Source organism: Camellia sinensis, chromosome 6, assembly GCF_055761805.1.
Source record: "Camellia sinensis isolate YWXY chromosome 6, ASM5576180v1, whole genome shotgun sequence".
NCBI lineage: Eukaryota > Viridiplantae > Streptophyta > Magnoliopsida > Ericales > Theaceae > Camellia > Camellia sinensis.
This window is the reverse complement of record NC_138966.1, coordinates 74,740,450-74,768,435: the sequence shown is the minus strand read 5'-3', so window position 1 is coordinate 74,768,435 and position 27,986 is coordinate 74,740,450. Positions and strand designations below refer to the sequence as shown.

The window sequence follows — 27,986 nt, the reverse complement described above, 5'->3', positions numbered from 1 at the left end:
TTCTTCAATTACATAAATGCAGTTTTAAATATGTAGATTGTTTGCTAAATAATATATTTATTTTTTTTCATTTCATCACAGCAGTGAGATGGGCATTTGAGAAAAAAATTGAAAAAATAGGATGGCATACTTTTTTAAAACCAATTTCCATCCTTATTATGAAACTGTTCCAACTGACTGCAATAAACAGCTAAAGTTATTTTATAAACATGCAGGGATTGAGGTAACATCTGAAGGGTGAATTGAGACAGAGGAAAAAATGGTGCTTGATTTAGATCTCAATAATCTGCCTTCACCCGTTGACAATGTGCGATCTATTGATCTCAGTCTTACATTAGCGTTACCTTGGGACACTGGACCGTCACAAATACAAATGACAATCGAGCTTGAGTCTGTTGATGATAAAGTTGTCATATGCTCACCAAGAAGCTTTGTTGAGGTATGAAATTTTACATTATTGTTAAGATTTTGTTAATGTGTGCCGTTAGGGTATATGTTAAGAGTTTTAAAAAGATAGTACATTCTGCATAAAAGTGAGTGCAATAAAGAATGTACAATCTCTGTGACCCTTATTATTATGCTAGTTGCTTTTCTTATCAGTTTACTTGATTTTTAAGTTTACTGGTTTGCCTTTTTCATCTCATCTTAGGCTAAGGCTAGACGGAAACGTGGGGTGATAGAGGTGATTGATGCTGAAAGTGATTTTCAAAGAGGCTGTTTAGGATCTTGGCAATTATGTTTCCCTCATCCACTGTAAGTTTTTTTCAATTCTCAAAACAAATAAAATAAAATAAAAACTTTGAAAGTGTTTGTGCTTCAATTTCAATTCTGCAAATCAAAAGGGGATCTTCTCTTTTTATTTAAAACAACATATCTCTTATCCTCTCACCCATCATTATAGATTTGGGTTTAGATATATAAGTGATACCATGAATCCCTTGCTAGCTTAATCTCAAGTTTTAATTTGATTTTGACAAAAAAATAAAAATAAAAATTAATTTGTGGGTATGTTGGATACAAATTCATCTTTTGCATATGAAGGGGCTAAATGTGAAATGAGTCAGGTCCAAGCCTTGGGCCGGCCTAATCCAACAAAGTTCGAATCCAAGTGGGTCAGATGAGTATATAGACAAACCAGTTGAGCCCAACTTCATGATCAACAGTCCACCTAAGTCCTCAAGCACTTGGGCCCAATCCGCAGTGGAAAGGCTAGCCCAGCCGTAGTGCTGGTCTGGGCTGGGCTGGGCCGAGCTGCGAAATGGAATCTGTGGGCCGAACAGATAATGGGCAGCCCATCTCCATGAATGATCCTGAATCAGACTAAGCTGAGGCACATCAGTACCGAACTGAAGTACATGAGTACCGAGCTGGAGAAACCTCACAAGGAAACGTGGGAGCTGTGAGTGCAAGCATGTGCAGGTTGCCACCTCAGCTGGTCCCCCACGCCTAGAATCATGGAAGTTGTTGAACCAAATGAATGTGATTTGTTATCAGCATGCCTACAATGAGTATATGCAATCAATGACAACTACCAGGTGGTCCCCCACCTGGAGCAATGCTGAAAGGACACCTGGCAGCATCCACATTCCATGAAACCACCTTGAGAAGCAAGTAAGGAATACTATATATATTTCATAAACTTCACATTGAAGGTAACTGAATTGAACTGAACTAAGGAGAATTGTTCTAATCACACTTAACATACATTCTTTCTCTGATCACTAATTCCCACGCCGGAGGGTTTATCCGGCCAACCCCGGCCGGGCAGCTCTAACGGTGCTTCTTGTGGCAAGAGTCCCGGTCCTTGGATAGTCTAACTGAGTGCGGATCCCCGATCCACTTTCATCTAGTGCGGAATCCGGTACGCACAATTGGTGCGGTAAATGTGGATCACTTTACCTCTGAGCTCTGCATTCAGTTCCGGCAATGGGGATTGAGGACATTCCGCCTTCAGCACATACTCCACAGACGGAGAAGACGAAGGACAAAGGTTTGGCACTCCCAACAGTTCTGGAGAAGCAAACTGGAAACAATAATCGAACCCCCGAATCCGTCGAGCATCGACTGCCCTTCGCCGGAGGTTCTTCTCATCATTTCCTTCTGGAAAAGGATTATAGAGATCGAATTATAGATTCCATGGGAATGGAGATACAGGAATTGAAAGCTCAACTTAAGAAGGTGTTGGGTGATCCGACGGAAAAGAGGACGGAAGCAGAGCCCTCTCGTTTGCAACAAAGGAGCTCGTCTAGAGAACTACCAGTGAAAAAATTCTCCAGGAATGACTCCGGGCAACGAAGCCTACCCATCCCAGCACAGAGTGAAGCGGCGAGTAGCCACACCCGTGGGTCACGCCGGAGGAGGGCCAAGAGGCAGAAGACGGTTAGTCAACAAATTGAATACCCTCCTCAGGACCTTCGCACTTAGCTGATTAGCAATAGGCAAAACGAGCAACATCGAGATCATCTGGACTGTACTGTTCACTAGAGAGAACATCGAGCGCTGGACAGGCTCGTCTCTTCGCCATTCTCTCTGGAGATTGAGACCATGAGACCTCCAAAGAAGTTCACTCCACCAAAGTTCACTTCGTACGATGGGAAATCGGACCCTCTGACACATATCAGCCATTTTAGACAGATGATGTCTCTATGGAGCCGAGATGAGGCATTGATGTGCAAAGTCTTCCCATCCATCTTGGGAGAAACCGGACTCCGATGGCTCGATCGACTCCCCGCTGGGTCGATTCATGGCTGGAAGCAGCTCTCCGAAGAGTTCCTAGCCAGGTTCGTCTCCAATACTAAGATCCCAAAAGAGCTGGATACACTGTTCGGCCTCAAGAAGGAGCAAGAGGAAACGCTGCACAATTATGCTAGGAGATATTGGGAAGAGTATAATGATCTGGAAGAAAATGTGTGCAGCGAGTAGATGGTCGTTATGTCCTTCAAACATGGTCTGCGCCCAGAAAGTAAGTTGAGACAATCGCTTACCAAGCGCCCGGCCACAGCTTTGAAAGACTTGCGCGCCAGGATTGAGCAGTATGCTCGTCTCAAAGACGATCAGATCCCCATTGAGGTAGTTTCAGCAGAACAAATAGCCTGGCAGAAGAAGAGAACGGATCGAGGAAAACACCGAGGGATTGCAGTGAATGAGGTGGATAAGTCCAAATCCTACGAAGCTGTTGTGACTGTGTTCAAAGAGCCAATCTATCGAATCCTGGAAAAGATCAAGAGAGAGCCCTTCTTTGTTTGGCCGCCGAAAATGTTGGGAGATCCAGCTCGGCGCAATCAGAAGCTCAGATGCACCTACCACCAAGACAGGGGACACATGACTCAGAACTACAGGGCACTAAAGCAACACTTGGAAGACCTGGTGGCAGCTGGACACCTAAGGGAATACATTGATCAGGATAAGGAAGTGGCCGAGCTGGGGAACCCATCTCCAAAAGCAAATATTGAGCATCCACCCCGGCTGATAATAAATGTGATCTATGGGACAGCGGCTCAGGAATCTGAGGAGGCACTGAAGGAAGAGATCGCTAAGGCTGCGCAAATTCAGCGAATCATGTCAGTGGAGCCGGCATCGAAAAAGATTAGGGCAGTGCGGCAGGCATACTGTATTATGATTTGTTCAGAAAGCTTGGCCTCTCCGAGCAGCATCTCACCCCAGCGGCAGCCCCGTTGGTCGGTTTCAATTCACAGCCGGAATGGCCGCTCGGCAGAATAGTATTGCCAGTCGTAGCGGGGACAAAAACCCTCCAGATAGAGTTCTTGGTTATTAATACACCATCCCCTTATAACGCCATACTTGGCCGTCCGTGGATTCATCGAATGGAAGCAGTCCCTTCAACCTATCACTAGCTCATCCGTTTCCCAACGGAACACGAAGTAGAGCAGATCTCAGGAGATCAAGTTGCGTCTAAACATTGTTTCATGGCAGCATTAAAGGCAAAGCAGCTCTGCAATCGGGTATAGACGGTAGAAGTAGCCGGATAGCCAGTCTTGGAAGATGTGGGGGGAACTCCAGAGGAAAAGATGGTAGAGGATTTGGAGAAAGTCTTGGTAAGAGAAGATGACCCGGAAAAGTACTTCCTTATCGGTACCTCGTTAGGCACTAATGAGAAACTTCAGCTGCTAGAACTGCTGAGGGAAAATATAGAGGTATTCGCGTGGTTAGCATATGATACTCCAGGGTTGGACCCAGAATTTGCTTGCCACAAGCTCAACATCAGTCCTTCAGCTCGGCCCATTGTACAGAAAAGTCAGAGATCCTCAGTTGAGCACACCGAAGCAGTAAGTGCCGAAGTCGAAAAACTCCTAGCCTCGGGAGCAATCAGAGAAGTTCAGTACCCGCAATGGCTGTCTAACATAGTTGTAGTCAAGAAGAAGAACGGAAAATGGAGAGTTTGTGTTGATTTCACTTGCTTGAACAAAGCCTGCCCTAAAGATAGTTTTCCGCTGCCTCGCATTGATCAACTAGTAGACTCAACAGCAGGGCATGAGCGCATGAGCTTTTTGGACGCTTATAGCGGTTATCATCAAATACCACTGTTCGGTCCGGATCAAGAAAAGATAGCGTTTATCACTCCGAGAGGGAATTACTGCCACAGAGTAATGTCGTTCGGCCTCAAGAACGCCGGGGCGACCTACCAGCGAATGATCACTCGGATGTTCAAAGACCAACTGGGAAAAACCATGGAAGCCTATATAGATGATATGGTAGTAAAAAGCAAGTTTCGCACAAACCACCTCACAAACTTGAGAGAAGTTTTTAGCATCCTGAAAAACCACCAGTTTCGCCTCAATGCCTCGAAATGCGCCTTCGGGGTAGGAACAGGGAAGTTCTTGGGATACATAGTCACTCACAGAGGAATTGAAGCGAATCCGGATCAAATCAGGGCAATACAGGATCTCGAAGTGCCAACAAAGTCTAAGGAACTGCAGAAACTAGCCGGAATGGCGGCCGCACTGAATCGGTTTATTAGCAAATCCTCAGATCGGATGAAGCCCTTCTTCCAGCTTTTGAGAAAAAAGGCAACATTTGAATGGAGTAGCGAATGTACCGAAGCACTGCAAAGCCTCAAAAGATACCTTAGTACACCTCCTCTACTGTCCAATCCAGAACTGGGAGAGGAGCTGTACCTCTATCTAGCAGTCTCAGATCATGCCGTGAGTGCAGTATTAATTCGAGAAGTTGACAAGGAACAAAGACTAGTATATTATGTGAGCAAGACTTTACTAGATGCCGAGACACGGTATCTACCATTGGAAAAGTTAGCTTACGCGCTGCTTATCGCCTCAAGAAAGTTGCAACATTACTTCCAGGGGCATACCATTAACGTCCTCACTGAATTCCCCCTTAGATCTGTATTCAGTCGAGTCGATTTCTCTGGCTGAACAGCAAAGTGGGCGGTAGAACTTGGTGAGTTTGACATTCGGTATCAACCCAGGACAGCAATCAAGGCCCAGGTCTTGGTGGATTTTGTCGCAGAATTTACTCCCACCCAGAGTACCGAACCGGGGAATTTGAGTTCGGCATAGGTGCCATGCGCCACCGAACAAGGAAAACCCAGCGCTTCGGAAGCATGGCAACTCTTTATTGGAAACATCTGGCAACTCTACATCGATGGTTCGTCCAATAACCGAGGCTCGGGGATAGGAGTAGTTCTTATTTCTCCAGAAGGATTTATCTAGGAACAGGCTGGAAGGCTAGGCTGGAAGGCTTCAAACAACGAGACCGAGTACGAAGCGTTATTGGCTGGCTTGCGTAGCGCCGAACACTTCAGTGTAGAACAACTTCTTGTTTTTAGCGACTCACAACTAGTGGTGAACCAGCTTTCTGGGGTCTATGAAACTCGAGATGAAAGAATGGCTATGTACGCAGGCAAGGCCAGAGATGTCACGACCCCAAACCGCCCCTAGTAGTTATGGTGCCATGATGGCCAGTAATTCGAGATTACCGAAGGCCAACTTTCAAAAATCCACACACAACAGAGTATAAATATATGGGGCTCACAAATACGGAAGCAATACATACAAATCAGATTAGTCCATAAGAGCTGTACGTAAGTCAAATGAAATGGCAAACATCTTTACATGGGTTACAACTTAGTTACAAATGAGGTAAAGTACAAATTACATCTTGACCAAAAGGCTTCTCAAGTCGACGTATGCAAAATACAAGTATTACAAGTCGAAAAGCATAATTTTCAAGACTGCCGACATGAATACAAGTCAAGCCGACGTAAATACAAGTTAAGCTGACATAGGCAAAAATCCCAAACAAGCTCGCGAATCACTTCTAGGCGTCACCGCCTTCTTGCTCATCACCTACATATATATATGGAGAGGGTGAGCTCGGATACTCAGTGAATGATATAAATAATAAAGGGGTCTGTATGAATAATGGCCGAAATCCTTTCAAAACGATACATATCAAAACTTTATATAGCAAGGGATGGACCTCGTCCAACTAGCTAATCTTTAAAGCTTCAAGGGATGCTTACTAGCATCAACATATCACAAATGGTTACATTCCGGACAAGCAAACCCACGTGGTAAATCGTCAGTGGCAAAACAAGACAAAGTAATGGAGATATCTCAAACAATGGTGCTGCAAAAGTTTAGAGTCCTCTAGCACAAAGGACCTATGTTACAAAGGCCCGTAGCCCCCTAACACGAGAGTACTGCGAAAGTTTAGAGTCCTCCAGCACAAGGGACTTTCAAAACAAAATGTGCAGTTGCATTATACTCCCCTGGCACTAAGGACTTCCAAAACAAGATGTGCAGTTGCATTATAGTCCCCTGGCACTAAGGACTTTCAAAGCAAGATATCATCAAAACAAGATAATACTTGGTATACAAAATAAGGGCAATCATTCATGCTTAACAAATACTTTTCAAAACAAAGCAAAGCAAAGTTCATCAAAACATTGATAACATAGCTTTATTAAAAATACCACTCATATAGTTCTTCAAACGTCGGGGTCAAAGCAAGTCCCAATCCTACAAACACATGGCAAAGTCTACTAAATGCACTTCTCAAAACAAGTCTTGCATGCATGTAAATGACCTCGGCATTCTTCAAAGACTAAGTCAAATCAAATCAAAACACAGTTTCTTATCTCTGGAAAACATACTGGGCAACTACTAGGTCTAGGCTGAGATCCCACACTTCTTTGTCGAGGTGTGGCCTCGATGGCCACACTCAAGGAAATGAAGTCGGGAAAATTTGGGTTTCCCTCTCTTGAAGAACATGACGAACATGAAGAACATGAACATGAGGAAGATGAATGCAAAGATTACAACTTGCTATTACAAAATCTGAGATTTCATGCTATGAATTCGAAAACATAGACCTGGGTACCCATATTCAAGGATCTTATGAAAACAAACACAAAAACATGAGCCTTAATGCAAACTTTCGGATCAAACAAGATTTTTCTTCAAGAACACATGAAAACCATTTTCTCTCTCTAAAACCAACTTTAAATCAATGCCTGACGTGCAGAACAGGTTTGATCGTGCAATGCAGCTAAATGATCAATAAGAACAACAAGAGGTGATTAAGATTCTAATCTTAGAACTCGAATCTAACGGCTCAAACTTCAGTGATCAAGCTTGGAAGTTCACTCTCTTACTCAAAGGCTTCACCTTCTTCTCCCTAGAGTCTCTCTCTCTAAAAGGCAAGATTTGATACAAAATGATATGTTTCTCTCGACAGTCACTGACTTAACCCTCTGCTGGGACACGTGGCATCGGTTGATTGGCTCTACTCAAAAAGGTGACTGACTGACAAGACAAGACCATGACAAGGTGTGTTCAACAAGCTAGACGGCAAGAGCACTCCGGCAAGTGATGATCTCGGCTAAGGGCAAAGCTTCGGCAAGTAGGGTGACAACGACATCGGCTTGGAAGGACAACACTTGACTAAGCTGTGCCACACCTCGGCCTAGATGTGCCACACCTCGGTCTAGGTCACACCATTCCAGGAACAAAATTACTGAGTGCAAGGATCAAGGATCTAGAACGCCTAGATAGTAACATCTCGGCCTAGATGATGCACATCTCGGCCTAGGCGACGGGCACCTCGGCCTAGATGGTGACATCTCGGCTAATATGCCAGGGTGAAGATGGAGGTCAACCGAAGTGGTTCCAAGATTGTTCTAAGTGTGGAAAGGTTTCAAGGTGTCTAGGCTTAAGATGACCTCGGCAACACACCAGGCAAGAACAAAGAATGCAAGCAACACTCAAGCAAAACAAGACAGGATTTACAAATGCACATAACAAGACAAGATCATACGTAAATGCATGAAAGTATGACTAAGTTGAAGTGAGGGTTGTTACATCCTACCCCCATTAAAGAAGTTTGGTCCCCAAACTTGAGTTACCTTGTTCCAAAAATAATTCTAGATGTTAGACTTTCATTTCCTCTTCCATTTCCCATATAGCATCCTCATCGTAATGCTCCTTCCATTCAACTTTCACCATTGGTATCGACTTACTTCTCAATTGTCTCACCTGCCTATCGATAATCCGTATCGGCTTCTCTTCGTAGCCTAAATCCTCATTAACTACAATTCCGAAATAGTCGATCACATGCAGTGGATCTCGAATATACTTCCTCAACATTGAAATATGAAACACATCATGGACTTGGCTCAATTCTGGTGGCAAGGCAAGTCTGTAGGCAGCGAGGTTAACCTTCTCAAGAACTTCAAAAGGCCCGATGTAACCGGGTGCTAACTTATCCTTATTCCCAAATCTTGTAACTCCTTTCATCGGCGAAATCTTTAGGAATACATGATCCCCGACTTCAAATTCCAACCCTCTTCTTCTCTGGTCGGCATAACTCTTCTGTCGACTTTGTGCGGTTTTGATTCTTTGCTGAATGAGCTTAATCTTCTCAGTTGTTACTTGAATTAACTCGGGACCAAGTAGAGCTTTGTCTCCTACCTCGATCCAACATATCGGCGACCTGCACTTTCTTCCGTACAGCGCTTCATACGGCGCCATGCCAATGCTAGCTTGATAACTGTTGTTGTAGGTAAATCCTACCAATGACAAATGTACTCCCGAACTCCCTTGGAGGTCCAATACACATAGTCTAGGCATATCTTCAAGTGTTTGAATCGTTCTCTCTGTTTGCCCATCAGTCTGGGGGTGAAAAGCTGTGCTAAACCTCAACTCGGCTCTGAAAGCTCTTTGCAGGCTCTACCAAAATCTGGAAACAAACTTCGGATCTCGATCCGACACAATTGACATCGGCACTCCATGAAGTCTAATAATCTCATTCACATACAACAAAGCAAGTTTATCGGCGTTGAAAGTGGTCTTAACAGGCAAGAAGTGCGCTAATTTAGTTAGTCTATCCACGATAACCCAAATCGAATCCATACCCTTTTGTGTCTTCGGCAAACCAACCACAAAGTCCATGGAGATGTGCTCTCATTTTCACTCAGGAATCGGTAAAGGTTGGAGAAGTCCTGCTGGCCTTTGATGTTCTGCTTTCACTTGTTGACAATACAGACACTGGGACACGAACTCGGCTATTTCTCCTTTCATATTCGGCCACCAAAACGTCTGCTTCACATCCTGATACATCTTGGTGTTCCCTGGGTGAACAGCAAACTTGGAACCATGAGCTTCCTGCAAAATTTTTCTTTTCAACTCTGGGATCTCGGCCACACACAATCTTCCTTCAAACTTGAGCACTTGATTTTCTATGGTGTACCCTGATCTCGGCTTTGTGATAATCTCATCGACTACCTTCTTGAAGAATTCATCCTCCATCTGTGTTGTCTTTACTTCCTCAACATTAGTCGGCTCCACTGAGATCGTGGTCAGACATGCCAAATTTCCAACCATCTTTCTGTTCAAAGCGTCAGCTACGGTGTTAGCTTTACCTGGATGATATTAAATTTGCATATCGTAATCTTTCAACAACTCAAGCCATCTCCTCCGTCTCATATTCAATTCTTTCTGAGTGAACAAGTACTTTAAACTCTTATGATCTGTGAAAACCTGACAAGAAGCCCCATACAAGTAGTGGCGTCAAATCTTTAAAGCAAATACTACGGCTGCTAGTTCTAAATCATGGGTGGGATAGTTCTTTTTATATGGCTTCAATTGACGAGAGGCATATGCTATGACCTTACCCCCTTGCATTAATACACAACCCAGACCCTTATGTGAAGCATCGCTATAAACATGAAACTCCTCATTACCTGATGGTAGTATAAGAACTGGTGCTGCGACTAATCTCGTCTTCAACTCCTGGAAGGCTAATTTCCTATCCTCAGTCCATTCGTAAGCCGTTCCCTTCTTAGTCAGCTGTGTCAACGGAATTGCAATCCTTGAGAAATCCTTCACGAACTTTCTGTAATAACCTGCCAATCCCAGAAAACTACGAACCTCAGACACATTAGTCGGCCTCGGCCAATTCACAATGGCTTCAATTTTACTAGGATCGACCGAAATACCATCTTTATCAATTACATGACCCAAAAATGAAATAGTTAAAAGCCAAAACTCACACTTGTTAAACTTAGCATACAATTTCCGATCCCTCAAAGTCCGTAAGGTAAGTCTCAAATGATCCTCGTGTTCAGCTTCGCTCTTAGAGCAAATCAACATATCATCAATGAAGACGACCACAAACTCATCTAGATATGGCTTAAAGACTCTGTTCATTAAATCCATAAATGCTGCAGGGGCATTGGTCACTCCAAAAGGCATTACTAAAAACTCGTAGTGGCCATACCTCGTTCGAAAAACGGTCTTCTCAACATCCTCGGCTTTAACCAAAAGCTGATGATAACCCGACCTAAGGTCAATTTTGGAAAAGACTTGAGCTCCTTGCAACTGATCAAACAAATCATCTATTCTCGATAACGGGTACTTCTCTTAATGGTCACCTTGTTTAGTTCCCGGTAATCAATACAAAGACGAAGTGTACCATCCTTCTTCTTAACAAACAAGACGGGTGCTCCCCAAGATGAAGTGCTCGGCCTGATAAAACCCTTATCTAGCAACTCTTTTAGTTGAAGTTTCAATTCCTTAAGCTCCGGGGGGGGGGCATCCTATAGGGTGTCTTAGAGATGGGCAGGGTTCTCGACATGATATCAACAGTAAACTCTACCCCTCTATCGCCTAGTGACCCGGCAAATCATTTGGAAAGACGTCGGGGAACTCATTAACAATTGGGACGTCGGCTAACTCAATACTTCCATTCAAATTACTTAGTATACTACACAGATAACATTGATACCCTTTTTGGACCAACCTATAGGCTTTCATGGATGAGATTGGGGATACTACTCCTTTACCCTGAAACGTGACCTCGGCTAGGTTTGGGGGTTTTAACGTGACACTTTTAAAAACACAATTTATAGATGCGTGATTTGCCACTAACCAATCCATCCCCAATATAACATCGAAATGAGCTATGTCCAATGGCATTAAATCAGCTAACAATTCAACTTTCCCAATCACAACAACACATGTTCGATAGATGGATGCAACATTCATAGATCTCCCAGATGGAGTAGATACAGATAACACATAATCAAGGGGTTCTAGTTTCCTATTAATCTTCTCGGCAAACTTAGCAGAAATTAATGAATGCGTAGAACCCGAATCAATCAATACATATGCATTTTGAGAGCAAATTGGGAGTATACCTGACACCACTGTCTCAGCATTCTGAGTGTCTCCTGGTACCAGTGCAAAAACTCTGCCTTGCCTCATCTGTCCTTTCCCAGCATTACCTTTTTGTACGGAACCCGAGGTATTTTCATCTTTCTTACTATCTTCAGCCCTTGTTTTTGGACAGTCCCTCACAAAATGACCTATTTCACCACATTCATAACAAGCTCTAGACGCCCGACGACAGACCCCGAAATGTGGCTTCCCACAACTTGAGCATGTCGGCTTAGTACTACTTTCCTGCCTTGGGTTGCTTGAACCGCCAACATTCGCTTTCTTCTTAGTACCAGATTGTGCTCGGTGATTGTCATAATTCTGCCTCTTCCTTTAGCTCTCTCCCGAACTCTGATATCTGTTCAAGTTAGTTTCGACCAGAATGGCTTTGTCCAGTACTCCAGCGTAAGTCGGCATATTGAGCATGTTAACTCGGTCTTGTATCGGTCCACGAAGCCCACTTTCAAACTTCCTAGCCTTCATATATTCATCGTTGACCATGTGGGGTGCATACCTCGCTAACTCGGTAATGGCACGGTCGTATTCAGCCACTGTTCTACTGCCCTGCGTCAGAGTCTGAAATTCGGTAGTCTTGCGATCTTGAACACTTAGGGGAAAATGCTTGGTGTAGAACAACTCCAAAAATCGGGTCAAGGTCAAATCTGGATTGCTTTCTCGAACCATCATCCACCATCTGCGAGCGTCGTTATCTAGTGTAAAGGCTGCTAATGTCACCTTCTGGGTGTCGGTGCTGGGGAAAATCTCAAACAGCTTCTCCATTTCCAAAACCCACGCTTCGGCTTTCATCAGCTCTATACCCCCTTGGAATCTCTGTGGCATCATTTCCTTGAACTCTCTAATTAAAGCTATCGTGCCGTCCCCATATAAAACTGGCTGTGGGGGCACTTGTGGTACTGGGGGAGGTGGAGGTGGAGGTGGAGCTGCATTTCGGCCGTTTGTCTGCTCGGCCTGAGTCGATGTAGCACTAGCGTACTGCTGTCTTGTCTGCCTTAACTCGCAGGCCAAACCTTCAACTAACCTTTCCAGTCTGTCTAATCTGTCCTCGGACTGATCTCAGCCAACCGGAGGTCTACCTTTCCTCATGATGCTATGAGTATGCAAAATGTGACTTTAAAACAAAATGAACAAATAAACACGTAGGCAAGCAACAATTAAGCATGCCGAGACGATGCACACCTTGTTCACATAGCAAGCAATATGATGCAATCCTAACATCATTCTAAGGGAAATCCTATGCTCTTTAGGACTCAAAGTGTGTGAATAACGTATACTAAGGAACTTGTGCTCTGATACCATTCTGTCACGACCCTAAACCGCCCCTAGTAGTTATGGTGCCGTGATGGCCAGTAATCCAAGATTACCGAAGGCCAACTTTCAAAAATCCACACACAACAGAGTATAAATATATGGGGCTCACAAGTACGGAAGCAATACATACAAAATCAGATTAGTCCATAAGAGCTGTGCGTAAGTCAAATGAAATGGCAAACATCTTTACATGGATTACAACTTAGTTACAAATGAGGTAAAGTACAAATTACATCTTGACCAAAAGGCTTCTCAAGCCGACGTATGCAAAATACAAGTATTACAAGTTGAGAAGCATAATTTTCAAGACTGTCGACATGAATACAAGTCAAGCCGACGTAAATACAAGTTAAGTCGACATAGGCAAAAATCCCAAACAAGCTCGCATATCACTTCTAAGCGTCACCGCCTTTTTGCTCATCACCTACGTATATATATTAAGAGGTTGAGCTTGGATACTTAGTGAATGATATAAATAATAAAGGGGTCTGCATGAATAATGGCCGAAATCCTTTCAAAACGATACATATCAAAACTTTATATAATAAGGGATGGACCTCGTCCAACTAGCAAATCTTTAAAGCTTCAAGGGATGCTTACTAGCATCAACATATCACAAATGGTGACATTCCGGACAAGCAAACCCACGTGGTAAATCGTCAGTGGCAAAACAAGACAAAGCAATGGAGATATCTCAAACAATGGTGCTGCAAAAGTTTAGAGTCCTCTAGCACAAAGGACGTATGTTACAAAGGCCCGTAGCCCCCTAACACGAGAGTACTGCGAAAGTTTAAAGTCCTCCAGCACAAGGGACTTTCAAAACAAAATGTGCAGTTGCATTATAGTCCCCTTGCACTAAGGATTTCCAAAACAAGATGTGCAGTTGCATTATAGTCCCCTGGCACTAAGGACTTTCAAAGCAAGATATCATCAAAATAAGATAATACTTGGTATACAAAATAGAGACAATCATTCATGCTTAACAAATACTTTTCAAAACAAAGCAAAGCAAAGTTCATCAAAACATTGATAACATAGCTTTATTAAAAATACCATTCACATAGTTCTTCAAACGTCGGGGTCAAGGCAAGTCCCAATCCTATAAACACATGGCAAAGTCTATTGAATGCACTTCTCAAAACAAGTCTTGCATGCATGTAAATGACCTCAGCATTCTTCAAAGACTAAGTCAAATCAAATCAAAACACAGTTTCTTATCTCTGGAAAACATGCTGAACAACTACTAGGTCTAGGCCGAGGTCCCACACCTCTTTGCCGAGGTGTGGCCTCGATGGCCACACTCAAGGAAATGAAGTCGGGAAAATTTGGGTTTCCCTCTTTTGAAGAACATGACGAACATGAAGAACATGAACATGAGGAAGATGAATGCAAAGATTACAACTTGCTATTACAAAATCTGAGATTTCATGCTATGAATTCGAAAACATGGACCTGGGTACCCATATTCAAGGATCTTATGAAAACAAACACAAAATATGAGCCTTAATGCAAACTTTCGGATCAAACAAGGTTTTTCTTCAAGAACACATGAAAATCATTTTCTCTCTCTAAAATCAACTTTAAATCAATGCCTGACGTGCAGAACATGTTTGATCGTGCAATGCAACTAGATGATCAATAAGAACAACAAGAGGTGATTAAGATTCTAACCTCAGAACTCGAATCTAACGGTTCAAACTTCAATGATCAAGCTTGGAAGTTCACTCTCTTACTCAAAGGCTTCACCTTCTTCTCCCTAGAGTCTCTCTCTCTATAAGACAAGATTTGATACAAAATGATATGTTTCTCTCGACAGTCACTGACTTAACCCTCTGTTGGGACACGTGGCATCGGCTGATTGGCTCTATTAAAAAAAGTGACTGACTGACAAGACAAGACCATGACAAGGTGTGTTCAACAAGCTAGACGACAAGAGCGCTTCGGCAAGTCATGATCTCGGCTAAGGGCAAAGCTTCGGCAAGTAGGGTGACAACGACATCGGCTTGGAAGGACAACACTTGACTAAGCTGTGCCACACCTTGGCCTAGATGTGCCACACCTCGGTCTAGGTCACACCATTCCAGGAACAAAATTACTGAGTGTAAGGATCAAGGATCTAGAACGCCTAGATAGTAACATCTTGGCCTAGGCGACGGGCACCTCGGCCTAGATGGTGACATCTCGGCTAATATGCCAGGGTGAAGATGGAGGTCAACCGAAGTGGTTCCAAGATAGTTCTAAGTGTGGAAAGGTTCCAAGGTGTCTGGGCTTAAGATGACCTCGGCAACACACCAGGCAAGAACAAAGCATGCAAGCAACACTCAAGCAAAACAGGACAGGATTTGCAAATGCACATAACAAGACAATACATAAATGCATACAAGTATGACTAAGTTGAAGTGAGGGTTGTTACAAGAGACCTACTTAGAAAATTTCAATCCATACGAGTGGAGCGAATCAGTCGGGACAAAAATAGCCACGCAGATGCTCTAGCATGCCTCGGCTCATCAGTGGATACAAAGGATGCCAGGAGAGTTTGGGTTGAGTTTGTACCAGAACCAAGTATTGCATCTCCAGCCCTCTGCAACAACTTAGAGGCGAGCTGGATGGATCCAATATTGGTCTTTCTGAAATCTGGTAAACTCCCCGAAGACAGAAGGGAAGCCAACAAGATCAGGCATAAATCAGCTCGATTCTGGATCTCACCGTCTGGGAAGCTATACAGACGTTCCTACCTTGGCCCCTACCTCCTATGTGTGCATCCAAATCTCGTCGAGAATGTTCTCTACGAATTCACGATGGGATTTGTGGATGCCATGTTGGCGGAAGGTCACTGGCGCACCGAGCCCTCACTCACGGGTACTGGTGGCCACGGATGCAACAAGATGCACAACAGTACGTACAGAGGTGCGACAAATGTCAGAGGTTTGCTCCACTAATTCATCAGCCAGCCATAACTCTCACTCCACTCACCAGCCTATGGCCCTTTACGCAATGGGGCCTAGATATTGTTGGACCATTGGCGCGAGGCGCTAGGAATAGGCGATTTTTCATTGCTGCAACCGACTATTTCACCAAGTGGGTTGAAGTTGAGGCACTGGCAAGCATCAAAAAGGCCAACACAAAGTGGTTTGTTTTGAGAAATGTGGTAGTGCATTTTAGCATTCCGCGGGTACTGATTGCGGACAACGGAACACAGTTCGATGGTAAGATTTCTAAAACTTTTGTGCCGACCTCAGAATTGAGTATAGGAACTCTTCTCCAGGGTACCCGCAAAGCAATGGTCAGGCAGAAGCGTCGAACAAAACCATCAACGGAGTGAAAAAGCGGCTTGAACATGCCAAAGGCAAATGGGTTGAAGAGTTCCCTCACGTAGTATGGGCCTATCGAACTACAGTACGACGCCCCATAGGAGAAACACCTTACTCTTTAACGTATGGAATGGAGGCCATCATCCCGCTTGAAGTAGGTCTCCCAACCCTTCGGTCTGAATTATTTGAAAGCTCCAGTAATGTGGAAGCTATCGCGCAAGCACTGGATATGGCAGAGGGCCGAAGAGAGGCAGCGCTGATCAGACTTGAAGCATATCAGCAGCAGCTCATCAGAAGTTTCAACCAAAAAATTTTTCCAAGGCAATTTATACCAGGAGAATTGGTTTTGAGGAAAGTCATGGATCACAAACGGGTGCTTGGTGAGGGTAAACTTGGGTCGAACTGGGAAAGTCCCTATAAAATCACAGCCGTTGTTGGAAATGGAGCTTACTACCTAGAGGATCTGAATGGCAAAGTAATACCTCAGCCCTGGAATGTAGCAAACCTCAAGAAATACTATCAATAGAATCATCCCCTAACTTCTCTATCAGGATGTAAAGGCACTTATTTGTTGACCAATGCAAATGTTTTCCCACTCCTCTCAGATTTATCCAATTCTTGTAATTAGCTTTGATGTTTATCAAATGGAATAAGCTTTGGCTCCCACCAAATGGAATCAGCTTTGGTGCTTACCAAACGGAATTAGCTTTGGTCTTTACCAAACGGAATCAGCTTTGATGTGTATCAAACGGAATTAGCTTTGGTCTTTACCCAACGCAATTAGCTTTGACGTTTGTCAAGCGGAATTAACTTTGGTTTTAACCCAAATGGCTCAGTTTCAGAACGATTGAACGGAATTTAAATTTGGTTAGCACTCAAACATGCTAAGTGGTATAGCTTGGTGGAAAAATGTTTGGCAACTAAATTGGAATTTAGCCAAGTGGAATTGCTTGGTGGAAACCGCACTAATGTATCTTAAGTAAACATCTCTATTTAGCCAAGTGGAATTGCTTGGTGGAAACCGCACTAATGTATCTTAAGTAAAATATCTCTATTTAGCCAAGTGGAATTGCTTGGTGGAAACTACACTGACATATCTTAAGCACACATCTTTGCACCTACAGAACTTTTTAAGTATCAGCACATTAACACTTTAGTATTAATTCAAACCAGCAGAGTTGCAACAAACTCAACTGAGCTACGTCAAGAGCAAACTTCTAGCATCAGCCTTACTCAGCTCAAGCTGGGGGCAAACAATTGTTTTTTTAAAAACCTAGCTGGACCTGAGTAAGACATCCCTCTTTGCATTTCTCTCATTCAAATGCACTTGTACTATCAAAGTTGAAACAGACTCAAGCAGTTCTATACAAGGGGCAACTCTTCAGTATCGATCTTACTTAGTTCCAGGTGGGGGCAAACAATTGTTTTCTTTCGAAACCAACCTGGACCTAAGTAAGAACCACTTACGAAGTCAAAGCACAGCCATACCACATATCCGTTAGCCACGCCGATCACTAGTTCGGCCCCGAGGTCCCAATAGTGCTCGGCCGGGGGCAAATAGTGCAGTGTCACACTGAGCATCAGTCCGGCCCCAAAGCCCCAACAGTGCTCGGCCGGGGGCAAGCAGTACATAAATCAGACAAAGCATCTATTTAAAGACAATATAGAATCAGATTGAGCACCTATTCGGCCCAAAGGTCCCAACAGAGCTCGGCCGGGGGCAAGCAGTATAGAATACATTCAGACATAAAAGCCAAACAGCATCAAATTGCAAGTTCAAAGAGAAAATTATATCATCTAGCAAAGGGCACATAAGGCCTCACAACCAGTAGCAAAAAAAAAAAAAAAAAAAAAGGAAAAATTGTCTTGATAAAGTGAAGAAAGAAAGCCCGTCATGGAAACCGAGCCACAATACACCAAAACAGAAAAGCAAAAAGTTCAAATTCTTTCAACATCAATTTTCATCAACAGCGGGCAACTCAGGAGCAGCATCAGCAATTTTGTCCAGACCATCTGCGGGAGGAAAAGTAGAGGAAGCTCTAACTTCTTGAGAAGTAGGAGCCACCTTAACCACATCTCCCGTGGCTTCGGTCTCTAGGGTTTTAACCCCTTCAATGTCCACCGTTTCAGCGGCAACATTCATGCTCTGGGTCTTGCTTGCAGAATCATCTTCTGGGGAAACATCGTCTGGCAGAACAGCAGGGGTAGAAATAGTCTTCAAACCCAAGGATCTCGAAGGAACAGGGATATCATGATACAGGGAAGAGCCTTCAGGAACCATTGCAGCGGCTAAGGCACTCATCCAACCCTTTACAAGGAGCTTGTCTCGCAGCACTAGAACCTCCTCCTTGTACGCCGCCCCAGCTTCATCCCAGCCTTGTTGCCAGTGCTTGGCCTCTAGCGCAGTACGCTCGGCAGCCATCATGGCAATAACGTCCTCCAGTTCGGCCACGTTCCCCTCGAGTTGAGCCTGTGTCCCAATGACAGCCTCCTTCGATTGTTCAGCAGAAGCGATAATCTTGTTCAAACGAAAGGCTTCCCTCTCAGCGGTTCGGCGTCCTTCATTCTCTGACTCCAAGTTTACCGTCAGCCTCTCTACGTTCATTGCAGCCTCCAGCACGGCCCTTTCTAGCTCTTCAGCACGGGTAATGGACAGGTGTATTCTCTGGATACACTGCAAAGGACGACAAAGAACTTAGAAAAAAGGAAGACATCAACGCAACAACGAAGTTAAGTAAAGCGAAGAAAACACTTACAACAGTCATCATTTGAAGGGTCCCCTTCAAGATAGGAATGTCACGAGGCCCATTATGGTCGGCCATATCAACCGGCAACAACAAAAACTTGGTCAAATCAAAGGCAAAATCTTACGAAGCGACAACTGAATCAGAGGTGGAAATGGGCCTGCCCTCAAGCGATATTGGCGGCTCCCATTTCTCAAAAGCATCATCCTCAGTAGGATCTTGAGAAGCTTCCCCCACCACTGCTTTGCCAACCTCCCTTCTTCTCTTTTTTGCTCGTGCAGCGACTGGAGTTGAGGGCTCGACAGCAGTCACAGGGGTCCCAGAAGCTCCAACTTCCATCTTACCTCCATGAGGCTCTTTACCTCGGTCTTCTCCAGAGGGTTTGCAAAGCACCGGAGGCTCCGAAGAAATCGGCCTCTAAATCCACCAACACCCTTCTCTTCGCCACAGACCCGCTCCCTGCGAAACTGGGGGCAGGGGAGGGCGCTCTCTCAGAAAATGCATCTTGACTCCTGCGGCGGCTCGAGACCAGAGGGGTGAGAGACGTGTCAGTCTCGGTATTAGAGTCCAGAAGGGCAGCATCGAGCCTTGCCTTCTTTGGAATAACGGAACGGTTAGTTGATTGGTAGTCCAATAACTCAGATACAGATCTCTTTTTATACCTCAAGGCAGCTTTGATGGCTTCAGCATTCTCTCGGTTCGGCCTTCGTTGGAAACGGGAGGACTATGCAAAAAGAAAGCAACCCATCAGAGCAATATTCAAAATAGAGTAAGAAACACCATAGGCATTAAAAGGAGAGGCCCGAACCTGGGTAGCCGTCTTTCTGTGGCATCCGTTCAGACTGAAACTCGATTCCGGCGGGAAACTCCCAATTTCCACCAACTTGTAGGAAATCGTCATTGTGTTTATCCGAATCAGGTAGTCCAGTAACTAAGTGACAATCAGCCGAGTGAACACGCAGGTAATATGTACTATGGTCTTTGTTATGAGAAAGGGTGTAACATCCCAAGATATCCCATATGTCAAGGTTCAGGCCCAGTCGTCTATTGAGGGCAGATACGCCGCAAACAACATGGAAAAGGTTCACAGATACTTGCATTGGGGTTAACTGGACTTGATGCAGAAAACGGCGCACTAACGGGTCAAGAGGAAATCGAACCCCTCCCTCGACTATTGTCGCGATGGGAAAGGCAACAGTGTTCCTCGTACCCATACGTTTGGCGTCTACTTTCGCCAGTGAAAGGGTAACGTCATGGGGAATATTGTAATCCAGACGGAACCTAGCCATGGCCTCCGGGGTATCAACCAAGGAACGAAACTTACCCATTCGACCAACCTAATGGGACAGAAGTAGGATTCAGATAACAAAGTATGGGACACAGATAGCAAGTGCGCCAAACAAGATGATTGAAACAGAAAAGGGAAAGAGAAGAAGAGTCATGAGACGACTTACAGAGATCAGAATAGTGGTAGCGAAGCAGGATCAGCGGCGAAGAAGCCCAAGTGGAGCACCAACGAGATCGGTCCAGAGGAATGGGAAGAAGCTCTTTCTCTCTCTTTGCAACTCACTAGAGGAATGAGAAAAGTAAATCAAGGGATTCAAATTGATAGCCTGAGCATTTATTACACCAGTCGGCATGCAGGTACATGAATCACGACCTTCGGTATGGAGTCGACGCATTATCTCTGCACACCTATCACACGTCGCCACGTGTTACATGAAAGGACGCATGCAGGAATTGTGTGTCAGGATTGAATCGCCACCAAGGCCGAACTGGGGGAGAACCAAAACAATGCGACGCTTGGAAAGCCGAACAATAGCTCCCCCCAAGGGGAACCTTAGCGCGAGCTAGGGGGCAAATGAAGGGGCTAAATGTGAAATGGGTCAGGTCCAAGCCTTGGGCCGGCCCAATCCGACAAAGTCCGAATCCAAGTGGGTCAGATGAGTATATGGACAAACCAGTTGAGCCCAGCTTCATGATCAACAGTCCACCCAAGTCCTCAAGCACTTGGGCCCAACCCGCAGTGGAAAGGCTAGCCTAGCCGTAATGTTGGTCTGGGCCGAGCTGCGAAACGGAATCTATGGGCCGAACAGATAATGGGCTAGCCCATCTCCATGAATGATCCTGAATCAGACCGAGCCGAGGCACATCAGTACCGAACTGAAGTACATGAGTACTGAGCTGGAGAAACCTCACAAGGAAACGTGGGAGCTGTGAGTGCAAGCATGTGCAGGTTGCCACCTCAGCTGGTTCCCCACACCTAGAATCACGGAAGTTGTTGAACCAAAGGAATGTGATTTGTTATCAGCATGCCTATAATGAGTATATGCAATCAATGACAACTACCAGGTGGTCTCCCACCTGGAGCAATGCTGAAAGGGCACCTGGCAGCATCCACATTCCATGAAACCACCTTGAGAAGCAAGTAAGGAATACTATATATATTTCATAAACTTCACATTGAAGGTAACTGAATTGAACTGAACTAAGGAGAACTGTTCTAATCACACTTAACATACATTCCTTCTCTGATCACTGATTCCCATGCCAGAGGGGTTATCCAGCTAACCCCGGCCGGACAGCTCTAACGGTGCTTCTTGTGGCAGGAATCCCGGTCCCTGGATAGTCCAACTGAGTACAGAGCCCTGATCCACTTTCATCAGTGCGGAATTTGGTACGCACAACGTATGATTATAGTTTAACAAGTCACAGCTAGATATATGTAATATTATTTGAGTAAGTGATTTTCTTTATACATCTGCTAGTGAATTGGGGTCTGATTCATAGACACCACAGAAGAGAAGACCAAACCCACTCCGATTCTTTATAATCTTTATAATCTTTATACATCTGCTAGTGAATTGGGGTCTGATTCTTTATAATCTCTCTCTCTCTCTCTCTCTCTCTCTCTCTCTCGGTCTCTCTCTCATGTGTTTGTGGTTTTTCAACTCTGTTTGTGTGTTTGTGCTTGAGAGAGATTTAATTTAATTTTGTGATATAGTGTTACAGAGAAATTGGTGGAAAGTGAGAATAGTGTTAATCAAGTGGGTAAATTAAGTGGGAAAGTGAGAATAGTGTTAATCAAGTGGGTAAATTTTGTGATAGTGTTAATCAAGTGGGTGGGTAAATTACAGAGAAATTTTGTGATATAATGGTATAGTGTTAATCAAGTGTGTAATTGAATCTTTATTTTTTAAAACTCTTTTTCACTCTGTAGAGAAGACGAAAATGAAAATGAAATAATGATTCTACAGACATCACAAATTTTTGTTTTTGTTTTTATTTTAAACAGCGCTTCTATAAATTTTTCTGCAAAACTTCGAGATTACTTTTATTTATTTATTTATTTATTTTGGAATTTAATTTGAAATTTTAAAAATGAATAATGTTCACTGTTTTCTTTAAACCCAGAACCTAATTTTTTTTTTATATATTATATTCTCTCTTTCTCTCTTTTGGTTCACAAAATTTGAGAACTCAACTCCTTGAGCTAAAGAGTTGTAGGATCTTATGAATTTTATTCAGCTCAGGTGTAGGATAATGCAAACCCAATCAGGGCTTAGTTGGATGCATTAGAGTTCTTTGCTTTCACTAATACTTCTTTTTTAAAACCTTCTAAAAATATTCAAAACAACATAATGATTGGATTCTAGTAAAAAATTGATTTAACACAAGACAAATCCTATTTGATGAAGTTCATGATAGAAACAACTGGTGTGGTCTTAGAAACTCGAACACTTTTTCAAGAAGGCGACAAGTCTGTGTCGAACGTGCATTCAATAAGTCTTTATTAATTTTATTTATTTATTTTTTATTTTTTTTTAAACCTAACATACTGACTTAGACAAACACAAAACATATAACTTGTAAGTTTGAAGAAAATAACTTTGGAATCTAACAATAAAACAACAATTAATGTAGATTTATATCCATTAACATTATCTCATCCATTAGATCTTTTAATTTTAAGAGCCCTAAAGCCCAAGTCTTACGATTTGTTTATAAATACAGTTTTTAAAATAGATATTATGATTTTAGTTCACACTTCTTTTCTAAGACGTAGGGTGTGGTAAATGATTTCTTAGTATTGTCATATAATAATATATAAATCTATTGGCAATGCAGAAAATGAGAAATAGGTTAATTATTGTATAAATATAAAAATATATACATATTTGTTTTTGTGTCCTTTCTGTGTCATGTCAATATAAGAAATTTTAAAAAATATTGTTGTATCGACATGGCCGTATCGTGCCATATTTGTGTCTTGTGTTCAGTGCTTCTTAGGGTGTAGTGGCACATGAGGATCGTGCAATATAAAGGCAGTAGTGGTACTCTTTAGTGGCAAAATAAACATGGAGATGTCGTAATTTGTTTTTTGTTGTATGGTTCGTCATTTTTTTGCTTTGTGATCTATGTTTTCTTCTAATTTGATATTTCTAAAATTAGCTCAAGATTTTTTATTTTTTATTTTGGTGAAACATGTTTGTTTTGTAATGAAAACTTGGAAAATTGTTTTTAAAATTCTAACATAATTTTTTCTTCAATTACATAAATGCATTTTTAAATATGTAGATTGTTTGCTAAATAATATATATATATTTTTTCTTTTCATCACAGTAGTGAGATGGGCATTTGAGAAAAAAAATTGAAAAAATAGGATGGCATACTTTTTTAAAACCAATTTCCATCCTTATTATGAAATTGTTCCAACTGACTGCAATAAACAGCTAAAGTTATTTTATAAACATGCAGGGACTAAGGTAACATCTGAAGGGTGAATTGAGGCATGGAGGAAAAAACGGTGCTTGATTTAGATCTCAATAATCTGCCTTCACCTGTTGAGAATGTGCGACCTAGTGATCTCAGTCTGACCTGAGCACTACCTTGGGACACTGGACTGTCACAAATACAAATGACAACCAAGCTTGAGTCTGTTGATGATAAAGTTGTCATATGCTCCCCAAGAAGCTTTGCTGAGGTATGGAATCTTACATTATTATTAAGATTTTGTTAATGTGTGCCGTTAGGGTACATGTTAAGAGTCTTAAAAAGATTGTACATTCCGCATGAAAGTGAGTGCAATGATGAATGTACAATTTTTGTGACCCTTATTATTATGCTAGTTGCTTTTCTTATCAGTTTACCTGGTTTTTAAGTTTATTGGTTTGCCTTTTTCACCTCATCTTAGGCTAAGGCTAGAAGGAAACGTGGGGTGATAGAGGTGATTGATGGCGAAAGTGATTTTCAAAGAGGCTGTTCAGGTTCTTGGCAATTATGTTTCCCTCTCTTTTTATGGTTATGGAATTTTGAAGCTTAAAATTATAAAGAACATTGTTATTTAGGATAATACTTAAGATTCCATACCTCACCAAAGCTTCTTGGGGAGCATATGACAACTTTATCATCAACAAATTCAAGCTCGGTTGTCATTTGTATTTGTAACAGTTTGGTGTCCTAAGTAGTACTAAGGTAAGACTGAGATCACTAGGTCGCACATTGTCAACAAGTGAAGGCAGATTATTGAGATCTAAATCAAGCACCATTTTTTCCTCCATGTCTTAATTCACCCTTCAGATGTTACCTCAGTCCCTGCATATTTATAAAATAACTTTAACTGTTTATTGCAATCAGTTGGAACAGTTTCATAATAAGGATGGAAATTGGTTTTAAAAAAGTATGCCATCCTATTTTTTCATTTTTTCCCCTCAAATGCCCATCTCACTGCTATGATGAAAAGAAGAATATATATATATATATATATATATTAATTAGCAAACAATCTACATATTTAAAAATGCATTTATGTAATTGAAGAAAAAATTATTTTAGAATTTTAAAAACAATTTTCCAGGTTTTCATTACAAAACAAACATGTTTCACCAAAATAAAAAATAAAAAATCTTGAGCTAATTTTAGAAATATCAAATTAGAAGAAAACATAGATCACAAAGCAGAAAAATGAAGAACCATACAATAAAAAACAATTTACGACATCCCCATGTTCATTTTGCCACTAAAGAGTACCACTGCTGCCTTCATATTGCACAATCCTATGTGCCACTACACCCTAAGAAGCACTGAACACAAGACACAAATAAAACACGATACGAACATGTCGACACAACAATATTTTTTTATATTTTTTATATTGACATGACATAGAAAGGACATAAAAACAAATATGTATATATTTTTATATTTATACAATAAAATATTACCTATTTCTCATTTTCTGCATTGCCAATAGATTTATATATTATTATAGGACAATACTAAGAAATCATTTACCACACCCTACATTTTAGAAAAGAAGTGTGAACTAAAATCATAATATCTATTTTAAAAAGTGCATTTATAAACAAATTGTAAGACTTATGCTTTAGGGCTCTTAAAATTAAAAGATCTAATGGATGAGATAATGTTAATAGATATATAAATCTACATTAATTGTTGTTTTATTGTTAGATTCCAAAGTTATTTTCTTCAAACTTACAAGTTACATGTTTTGTGTTTGTCTAAGTTAGTATGTTAGGTTTCTAAAAACATTAAAAGAAAAAAATTAATTAATAAAGGTTTGTTGGATACATGTTCGACATAGACTTGTCACTATCTTGAAAAAGTGTCTGAGTTTATAAGACCACACCAGTTGTTTCTATCATGAACTTCATCAAATGGGATTTGTCTTGTGTTAAATCAATTTTTTACTAGAATCCAATCATTATGTTGTTTTGAATATCGAACGATCAAAACACACTGATCAAACCCACAATCAATCATCGATTTTTTTTTTTAATAATAAAAAAAAAAACCTATAAAATCAAATCACTCAACAAACTCACAAACAATCGCAAGCAATTCCAACGTATTAATTGATTTGTCAAATAAAATAAAATAAAATCAAAACAAAAAAATGAGAAGATCATATCATACCTCTAGGTTTTCACGAAAGATGATTAAGACTCGCAATGATCGAATATATGCACTATGACTTGCTTATAAGTAGAAGAAATTTCCTACGAAATTGTTTGTTTGGAAGGGAAATGCACGCCTGTGCATTATGACTCACTTATAAGTAGAAGAAGAAATTTCCTACGAAAATGTTTGTTTGGAAGGGAAATGCACGCCTGTGCATTATGACTCACTTATAAGTAGAAGAAGAAATTTCCTACGAAAATGTTTGTTTGGAAGGGAAATGCACGCCTGTGCATTATGACTCACTTATAAGTAGAAGCAGAAATTTCCGACGAAAATGTTTGTTTGGAAGGGAAATGCACGCCTGGACTTCCTTCCCAACTTGATATAAGTTTTGTAACCACTTTCAATCAATTGCTGCCTTTCGATTATTCTTTTTCCAGGAAAAGAAAATAATATCTGGATTTGAAAATTTTCATTAAAATATTCCACGATGGCTCTTATGTTTTTCTGTATTTTTCTTTGTTGTTATCAATGTTGATGCATCCATTCGTTTCTGTTTTTGGTAAGGATATGCTTTTTTCCTGAGAAAGAAAATAGTGGGAAACTTCACCAAGTTTCTAAGAAGTGGAGACTAAAAAAACAGACTTGGCCCATTGAAAATAATTGTTGGGGTTGGAAAAAGTGTTTTTTTTTTTGGGAAAGAAAATAGCGGGAAACTTCACCGAAATTTTTTAGAATTAGTATAAAACAATACTTGGCCTATTAAAAAAATAAGGTTTAGTTTGACATGTTTTAAAAAAGATAAAAAGTTAAAAAGTTACTCAAAAAGTTAAAAAATTATCATTATTTACAAAAACAATATTAAAAAATTAATTTTACACACAAAATTACAAGGGTAAACTATCAATAGGTCCTAATAATTGGACTTAATTCCCATCAAGTCCTACTGAAAATAAGTCTTGGTAAAATTGTCACTAAAAATAATTTTTTTGACAATTTTTTATATATGTCGCTAAAAATTGACAATTAGTGACTTTTTTTTGTCATGATTTTTATAAATTGTCGGAAAAACTTACAATTAGTGACTTTTTTTATGACATTTTTTTTCATATGACCTATTAGACAATAAATCCACTTATTAGGGCCTACACATAAGCATCCCAAATTACAACTCATCAATCTGACCGGTTCATATCTGTGGCTGCATTTTTTAAGAAAAATTGCAAAGTTGGGGTGCAATTTTAACACACTGTTGTTCGGCCCGTGATCCGTGGGGGCCCATCACAGGTCCCGTTTTAATAATCTGAATAATTCAATGTGAAGAACTCACCGAGTACTATATGTCAGTAAAAAATACATTGATCGGATATCGTTAACTATATGATCAAATCAGTTTTGTATAAAAAAATGGATAGTGTTATCTTTAACGGTTGAAAAAAACTAATCTGATCAGATAGCTATCAATATCTGATCAACGTAATTTATTACAAGCATATAGTACTCGACGAGTTCTACACATTGAACGGTTCAGATTATCAAAATGGGAGCTGTGATGGCCCCCACGGGCCGAATAGCAGCGTCCAGTGCAATGTCCAAAAAGTAGCCAACCATTTCTTAACATCAACTCAGCTGCGCAGACAGTACGGTGTACAACTCACACGCCTAATCTTCTCCTACACACTAATTTATACAATTTTTTAATACACATTTTTTTCATAAAAAGTCAAAAAGTTAATCTGAATAACCATTTTTTTTCATCAATTTTTTAGTCCAAAAAGTTAAAAAGTAAACTTATTTAGGACACCCCAAACAACCACTTATTTATTTGTTTGGAGTGTCCTAAATAAGTGCACTTTTTGTCTTTTTGGACTAAAAAATTGAGGAAAAAAATATGGATGTTTGGGTTAACTTTTTATCTTTTTCGAAAAAATGTGTAATAAAAAATTGTATAAATAAAGTGTATAGGAGAAGAAAGTTGAGTAGGTTGT

General features: G+C 41.3%; 1 long non-coding RNA gene across 2 annotated transcripts in view; it reads left to right on the top strand.

Moving 5' to 3' along the window:
* The window catches only part of LOC145792703 (uncharacterized), a 32,348-nt gene extending 7,668 nt beyond the window's left edge, over positions 1-24,680 (top strand). Inside the window, exons 2-5 of one of the 2 annotated variants that reach the window (XR_014332467.1) lie at positions 216-439; positions 650-753; positions 23,836-24,061; positions 24,272-24,680. This is a non-coding gene — a long non-coding RNA (uncharacterized LOC145792703). The remainder of the gene's footprint in view (positions 1-215; positions 440-649; positions 754-23,835; positions 24,062-24,271) is intronic. The other variant, XR_014332466.1, reaches the window with a different exon arrangement.
* Positions 24,681-27,986: the final 3,306 nt, after the last annotated feature.